This window comes from Halichoerus grypus, chromosome 2, assembly GCF_964656455.1.
Source record: "Halichoerus grypus chromosome 2, mHalGry1.hap1.1, whole genome shotgun sequence".
Classification (NCBI taxonomy): Eukaryota; Metazoa; Chordata; class Mammalia; order Carnivora; family Phocidae; genus Halichoerus; species Halichoerus grypus.
In genome coordinates, this window is record NC_135713.1 from 45,190,564 (window position 1) to 45,198,963 (window position 8,400).

The 8,400-nt window shown below is 48.0% G+C and overlaps 1 long non-coding RNA gene across 21 annotated transcripts in view; it reads right to left on the bottom strand.

Annotated features, from left to right (window-relative positions):
- LOC144381083 (uncharacterized) overlaps positions 1-8,400 on the bottom strand; it is a 912,868-nt gene that overhangs the window by 794,880 nt on the left and 109,588 nt on the right. The window lies entirely within an intron of this gene.

Genomic DNA, 8,400 nt, shown 5'->3' on the forward strand with positions numbered 1-8,400 from the left:
CGAAGGCAGCTAATGAGAGAGACTTTCTGAGGGCGCATGACTACCGGGAAGATGGGACCATGCTAAAGGAGCAACAGGAGGATCCCGATGCCCAGTCAGACCCCTCTGAGGCTCCTCCTTAGAGGATGGGGGAATGCAGGGGTGGACCCGGCTTCAGGGCGAGCAGTGCCCTCAGCTGTGCGGGGGTCCGACTCAGCCATGTCAATAAGCAACTGCCTGAAGGTGAAACTGTTAAGTATTGAAGCTTACGGAAGCCCAAAGAATGAGGACTGAGGAAAGCAACACTGACAAAATCCCAGCCTGTCTACTGGGGTTTATCTGCGCTAGACCAAGTTGGACCTCACTGAGCCAACTTAAACAGTTCTGAAGAGGCTCCACCACCTTCAACGGTAAGGGTGTTTATTTCTGGTGGCTAATATTTGATATGATGCATCCTATTCGTGTTTCTAACAAGGAATATTTCCTTGAATATGAAAAAGTGGTCAGGACACCATATCGGCAGAAACAAGAGCTATTATTTGTTAAACACCTACTCAGTGCTAGACACTGTGCTAGGGTCATAATCCTCACACCAATCTGCAAAGGAGCTATCAACATCCCTATTTTTCCAGTGGGGAAACAGGCGCAGGGAAGTCAGACAGCTGTCCTAGAGTCCTACGGTGAGGTGGAATTTGAACCTATGTCAGTCTGATTCCTCTGTGCACCGTGTGACCCCCACTACAGAGAGAAGTCGAATACTGACAGACATGGAGGGGCAGGAAAGCTCTCAGCAGTCGGGGGGGTGGGGGGGGTTCTTGCAGGGAAAAAGTCCTCCACATCCCATGAGCCCTGCGCAGTAGTGACAGAAGGAGATTGAGTTACCAAGAGAAGATTGTTTTGTTCGGTGGCTCCTATCCAAAGAAAGAGAACAAAATGTATGATGTGTTTTGGACTTCTATAGGGAAACACAGACTTCTGTCCCAAGGTGACTTTAGGGAAGAAGGCCTCAGAGATCTTGGATTGCAAAACCCCAACATCCCTCGGGAGTTAGCCTCATGCCCAGGACTCCTAGCTCTGGGACTGTCTGGGTCCCCTCTCTGCTCCCCTGAGCTGCCAAAGGACGTTAGGAAAAGTGGGCCTGGGGCTCCGGGGTCTGGAGTCCTTAACTGGTTTCTCCACACCGAACTCGGAGGAGGGAGTGTGGCCACCAGGTGGCGCCCTCCCCCTAGTGGCAGCCCCAGGCCACAGGGGAAGGCTCAGGGGTATTTTCTGTCCCCTCACAGGTGCTGTGTTCGGTGACTGCTTTGATTCACACCACTGTAAAAATCTAAACAGTCAAGGCAGAAAGGGACTTAGATCTCTGGTCCGACCCCCTCATTTTACAGATGACACCAAGTTCCGGGAGTGCGGGGCAAGGAAATGCCCAGGGTCACACAGCAGGCTAAAACCCCCTCTCTTGACCACTGGGTCTGGTGCTTTCCCTACACACCAAGTGTTCTCACACTCCCACAAACACCTCCCACTCCCCACCAATGAACTGCTGGAACTACTCTGAGCCAAGAGCCGAATCTCAGGGCGTTGGGGGAAGCCATGCTCCTTCCCTCTTCCCTGCCATTCCCTGTTGCTTCTAGATCAAACCCTGCAGCCGAACCCCAACTACAACAGAGGCAGTAACGATAGCTCATGTTTACCACTGCCTATTCTGGGCTAGCCTGAGAGCTTTCCAATCATCATCTAATCATTATTGGGTCATCACATCTCTGTGAGTAATTCTACTTTCCCTTTTACAGAAGAGGGAGGGCTCTGGGGCTCAGAGAGGTTAAGAAACCTGTCCAGTGCCACACAGCTTATCCAACCAGCTCATGTGGTTGTTGAGTACAGGCCTGGGGGTCAGTCCCGACCTCCCTGTTGACCTTGGCCCTGTCTTTTGTACTATATTCTCTGTTTCAAAACACTTCAAAAAACCTTTTCCTGTTTCAGCCTGACAGAGTTCTGTGGATTGAGGAAAAGCATCATTAGCCCATCTTAAAGATTAGAAAACTGGGACCCGAGAAGATGGGTGGCCCAAGGTCACCTGACACATGGTAGGCTTGGATCTGGAACCCAGGGCTTTACCCACTGTGTGGAATACTCCAAAGGACCCTCCACAGCTCACTGCCCAACTATGTCTCCCAAACTTGTGGAACTCAGTGGCTAAAATCACAGGTTTAGGAGACAGACGGGTTTGGGTGTGCATGCCCGCTGGGCCACTTAGTTATGTGACTGTGAATAGTTACCTACCCTCCATGGCTGTTAGGAAGTGTAAATGAGCCCATAGATGTTACACACTGCTGCCTGGTGCACAGTAAGTGCTTAGGAAATGGTGGCTAGTTATTGATATGATTAACTAAAGCTCTGTGTTTAATATTCCTTGCCTCACATCATTAAGGTAAACCAGGGCAGGCGGGCTGCAGTAGCGGCATTTCTGAAAGTAAGGCAGCAATATATGGTAGAAATACTACGCAAGCCACAAATGCGAGCCGTGTATATAATTACAATTTTTCTAGGAGGCACGTTAAAAAAGTAGAGAGAAACAGGTGAAATAAAATTGAACAATATAGTTTATTATATGTACATTGTCCCATATGGCAGCCATTACCCAAGTATGGTTACTGAGTGCTTGAGATGTGGTCCAAGCTGAGATGTGCTCTAAGTATAAAATATACCCCTGAATTTGAAGACTTAATATGAAAAAAAGAATGGAAAATATCTCATAAATAATTTCTATATGGACTACATGTTGAAATTATAGTTTAGACATATTGCATTAAATAAATATATAATGTATAAGTAATATAATAAACTATATTGTTCAATTTTATTTCACCTGTTTCTCTCTACTTTTTTAACGTGCCTCCTAGAAAAATTGTAATTATATACACGGCTCGCATTTGTGGCTTGCGTAGTATTTCTACCATATATTGCTGCCTTACTTTCAGAAATGCCGCTACTGCAGCCCGCCTGCCCTGGTTTACCTTAATGATGTGGAATGTAAGGGATTTGAACCAGGAATCCACTCACTGGCTGGGTGCCCTTGGGCAAGTCACTGCAACTTTCTGTGCCAATTGGAAATACAGGTCCGCCCCCTCCCCAGCCCCGCCTCCCCCCATCTGAAAGCAGAGCATTCCTGTGACACCTTTTGTAAGCCAAAATGGCATAAAGCAAAGGAGTAATTACCATTAATCTATAGGGGGAAAAAACTGAGCATTCCCAGACCAAAAAAAGGAACTTCCTAGGCTTCTCTGATACCTTAGGACACATCTAGCTAATGGAGATAGAGCACAGATGCCCACAGGCACAGGTCAAAGCTCTGGTAGATTTTGATGCTGAGATGCTGAGTGTGGCTCTCAGGGAAGGAGCCTGGTGGGGCCCCTCTCGCCGCTGGGGCCTGCGCTGTCTCTGCATCACCTCACTGCACAACACACACTGAATGCTATTTTTGCTTTTTGCCTTTTTTTCATAAAAGTGAAAATCCTCTTCTAATTTCTTTTGGTTAGCAGAAAACAGGTACTCACATAGGCCTTTCATAAAGTGAAGTAGCAGAGGACAAACTTCTGAAAGGCAGGGGTACCTGTGTGCCCTGACCTTTCCAAAACAAGAAAACAAACCAAAATAAATCCTCAACGCCTCACAGGCTATTGTGGGGGTGAAATAAAATCATAAAAATAGATCTACCAGGGACAATGCACTACTTTGCATGCCTTATCTCATTCAGTCCTCACACAGCCCAGGAAGTTGGGGTCATGATCTCTCCCAGTTTGTAGGTGAGGACACAAGGCTCACAAGGCTCAGAAATGTTCAGTCACTCGTCCAGAGTCTCTTGGCCACTGTATTGTTCTATATCCCGCACTAAAAGTTGAAAGTAAACACAGGGGGAAAAGAATAAAATTCCCCACCGTGACCTTGAGCAAGTCCCTCCATTCTATGGGCCTCGGTTTCCCCTTCCTGTAAAATGAGGGAAATGTTCGGATGGTGGGTAAGGATCTTTGAGGTCCCAGTGTTATGGGGTGCTCTGAACATTTCTGTGAAAATAAGACTTCTGGAACTCTTCGAAAGTCCGATGACTTCCATTGTCCATTCTGTGGGGATAAATGTGCATTTCTGTTTGTTTGAATAACATTTGTAGGAGCTTTATATAGTGTCTATGTCTGCTTACATTAGACGCTGTGTATTATAGTTAAGAGTCTTTCACTATTTCCCATATAAACCTTGTTTTTTATGGGTTTGGGAGAGCTCAGCTGTAAAAACTCCCTTGGCTGAAAAAAAAAATTTTTTTTCAAACAAATTAGGTTTAAATCAGGAGGCTGGTTTCAGACACTTCAGAGCCTGCATATTTTTTCTTCCTAGTCACTTTTCATTTAAAAATGAGACTGGCTGATTTCTTAGTTTCGTTTCTTTTATGGGGATTTAGCAAGACCATAAGCTTAACTGTTGGTTGCATGACGAGAATGGATCCAGAGCCTTTTCCAAGGGGGGGGGGGGGGCCTGAAGCCTTCAGACGTCCTTCTAATCCTAGCTCACTAGCTCAGTCTTCGACTGGATGTGTGACCCTGAGCTGGTCATTTCACCTTCCCTTCTTCCTGGCAGGAGCAGGATTCCTGCACTGAACCCTTCTAGTTTATGGGGAGAAAAACATGCTTGGAGAAGTGGAAGTTCCAAGGAAAGATGAATATCAGAGGCTGGGACAAAGAATAACATGCTGTTTTCACCAGCAGAAAGTAGATTCCTGGAGTGAGAATGTTACAGTCAGGAGAGAACCCAGAGGTCAAGAAGCCTACCACCTTCCTCACATTATAGATGAGATCCACTCTGAGCTGGGACAGGGGAAGAGAACTGGTGAAGGCTGGGGTTAGAATCCAGATTCCTTCCCAAACCCCCTCCTTTCTTTCTAAACCACCTTACTTTGGGGGCCAAGAGAGATCCGACTGAGATGGCTTTATTTGTATGAACACACACACACACATCTTGGAGGTGCTCTGAGATGTGGGGAAAAGCCAGGTCTCCAGAGGCAGACAGAGGTGCCCTTTGATCCGAGCCAACCCACCTTTTACTGTCTGTGTGACCTTGAACGAAATCCTTCACCTCTCCGGAGCCCAGCTGCCTCAGTATTAACCTCATGCAATCTTCATGAGGCTTAAATGAAATTATGCATGCTAAGGGCTTAAATAATTTCCTCTACAAATTTTAGTTGTTGTTATGATTATTTCATGCATTAATAGGTTTTAAATGTAAGAAAAGAAAAAAAATAAACGTAAGAAAAGATTCTATTTACTGCATGGAAGGAATAATAAAACTCTTCACAACAAATATTTACTATTGTATGTTAATGGGTGGTGATTATTAGGATCCTTTCATATTCTTATATTGATAACCACAGTGCCTAGCACCAGGGGGGTGCTCAATTCATGTATGTTGAATAAAGTGTACCAAAAGTACACTGGCCGCTGGAGAAATTAGAAGGCAACGGCAGCGTAATTTTTTTGATTGTAAAAGTAATACTTATTCATTGTTTAAAAATGTAGAAAAATATAGCTCAGCAAAAGGAAAAGTCAAAATTATCCCTATTCCCCAAACTCAGAGGTAGAGGTGTAAATGTTTTGATGTATATTCTTCCACTTTTTCTCCGCGAATGCTATTTAGTTAGTTTTACATAAAGCAGGTCTGGATAAACAGTCTTTAGCAACTCGGGAGGGTTTTTTTTTTTCTCCACTTAATATATCATGAACAATCTCCATGTCAATTCCCACACTTTTTCCAGTGGCTGTGTAGTAACCCACTGCACTGATGGATTTATTTAACCAGTTCTGTAATTATAACACATCGGGTCCTTCTGTATTTTTCACTCTTCAGTAGAATAGTCCTGGCGTTAAAGCTTTGTAACATCAGTGACTACTCCCTTACAATACATTCCTGGAATTTACTTTTAAGTCAGCGACCATTCCATTTCCCCCCTTGATATTAAAAAAAAAAAAAAAAAAAAAGTGATGTTCTTAATTCAAAAATACTAATGACACTGTTTCTGCCTCTGCGGGATTGAGGTGGGTTTCCGACAAAGCGCGTTGAACCCTGGGAGAGAATGAGGAAGCACCCGCCAGGCTCTAAAGCCATTCCATGGAGGGAGCGCTCACGAAAGGTGAGAGGCTGGAGAGCCGGCGGCGGAGACAAGCCCGGGAGCCAGAGTCCGGAGACCCCCTGCGCAGACTGGTTTGTGAAACCCTGAGCAAGTCCGCCGCGGCCTGGGGGCTGGGTTCTGCCAGCCGGCGAGGGAGGGCTGCAAGTGTGGCTCCGGCGTTCTGGGGGAGAGCGGGAGGACATCCCCGTGACCCCCGCAAGGGGCAGCCACCTGTCTCAGCTCCCAGGTCCTAGGCCTGAGATGGGGACCACACATGGTTGGAACTGAATTTGAGGCTCCACCACTGTCTTCTCAAGCACGGCTTGGGCCCGGCCGGATGGGGCTTCCTGAGGAGGCATGGTTATGCCAAGCTTGGCTCCGGCTGCCTCGGGCGGTACCCCTCGGTACCCTCTCTCCACTCACTGGCCAGGGCTCCGGGAAAGCAGGACCCGGGTGCGCATTCCTCCCGTGCCTAGGATACTTCACGGCGCTAAAAATAGTCGAGGGAGCCGAGCTCTGCGTAAAGCCAGAGGACCATCTATAAACTACACTGGAGTCCTGGGTTCGAATCCAGATAAGGCCCCCTTCCGTGTGGAGGAACCAGGATCGGCTTGCTCCCTGAGCCTGTTTCTCCATGCGTGTCAGGATGTCTAAGGGGCTTCTCAGCTCTTGGAAAGAAAAGGAAAAAAGAAAAAGAAAACCCCTCGATTTTTCTTTTCTGTTCCTCCCTGAGGGCCTTGGGGCCTGGGGCCGGGGACTGAGGCCGGGGGAGGGGTGTGCAGGGCCGCTCATTACCGCGAGGTGTTGCCCTAGTTAAATCGCGGGCCTGTTTGATCTGGCGGCGGGTGGCGAGAGGGAAAAAAGGAAAAAGTAGGGGGGTCAGAGTAGAGAGACGCTCACACCTCCCCCACCGTTTCCTCGTACTCGTAAAACACCTTTTATTAACTCCTTCGCGTCCGGAAGGGCTGGCGTAGCCGTTCAGCTCCTGCCACGGTGTTTACAGCCGAGTCTAATGGGGCCCCATATTCACCCCGATGCCGGGACGAGGCGCCTTGGACACGCCTGATCCTGGAGCTGCCCGGGGTCTCCTTTCTGGCGCACGCCCCAACCCGAGGGCCTCCAGCTCCCGAGCAAGAAAGCGCCCGGAGACCCGCGCCTGCGTCCGCGCGCCTCCCTGGCAGTGAACGCGGAGACCCGTGCGGACACCGCAGAGCGGGCGTTCCCTCGCGCGACGTGGGAGCTGTTGGGACACGGAAAGCGCTTAGCCTCGAGCCTAGCGCAGAGTTGCGCGCAAAGCTAGTTGTCTGTACACTGTTATTTAGGGATACGTAAACGCCAGCGTTTGCCTGCCCACTTTAGCCTTCCACGCATCCTCGCCTTGGCAAATGCATCCGCTTTTATTCGCTCCCACACCCGGTCCTGGGTGTGCCCGTGGGGGCACAGAAACCAGCTGTCCTGCACAAGTGCCCGAACAAGCAAGCACACACACTCCATCGCTTTGCACAAATCCACATGCTCTCTCACAAATATCTGTTTAGTTCTTTGTTGCTGGAAAGAAACCTAACTGTCTCAATGTAACCATAAGCACTCACGAGCTTATTTTAGTCAAGGATAAAGTAATAGCCGCTATGATCTGTCGCGCTCTTACTGCATGCAGGGAGCTGTGCTAGGCACACCCTGTGCTTATTATCCGCGCCCCCCTCCCGGGCACAGTTGCAGGGCTCCGTGTGAGTTCCTGTACCACTACGCACACATCTATAAGATCAGGAATCTCACGTACATGAACATATTCCCCAGCGCATCCGCTCCTCCGAGTTGCAATGCCCTCGGATGCCCTTTATTTGTGTGACAAGCCCCCTTCCCAATAACCCCAAAACACCGCCTGCAGACACCATACTAACCCACACACAAGCTCAAATGCTGACCCATATAAATCCTAGCCTGTCCTCGCTGGGTCTAATTCGTTTCCAGTTTTCTGTCTGTGGGTTCCCTAAAGTTATCCTGGCCAGCCATTATATTCTAAAAACTTTGTTCTTTGTCCCACGAATAAATACTTTATCTACCCCCTTTCCCGACTTGAGTTGCAATTTGGTCTGAATATTTATCAAAACAGAAGTCAGAACAGAAGGTTCTCCACCTAGCAGAAATGATGGGGCCAGTGGATATACCCACCAAGACATCACACAGGCTGCCTCTGATTTCAGAAAAATTTTTATTAGTCAAGAGCATAGATACTGCTTTGGCAAAGGGAGGGGGCGGTGAGTGGTCTT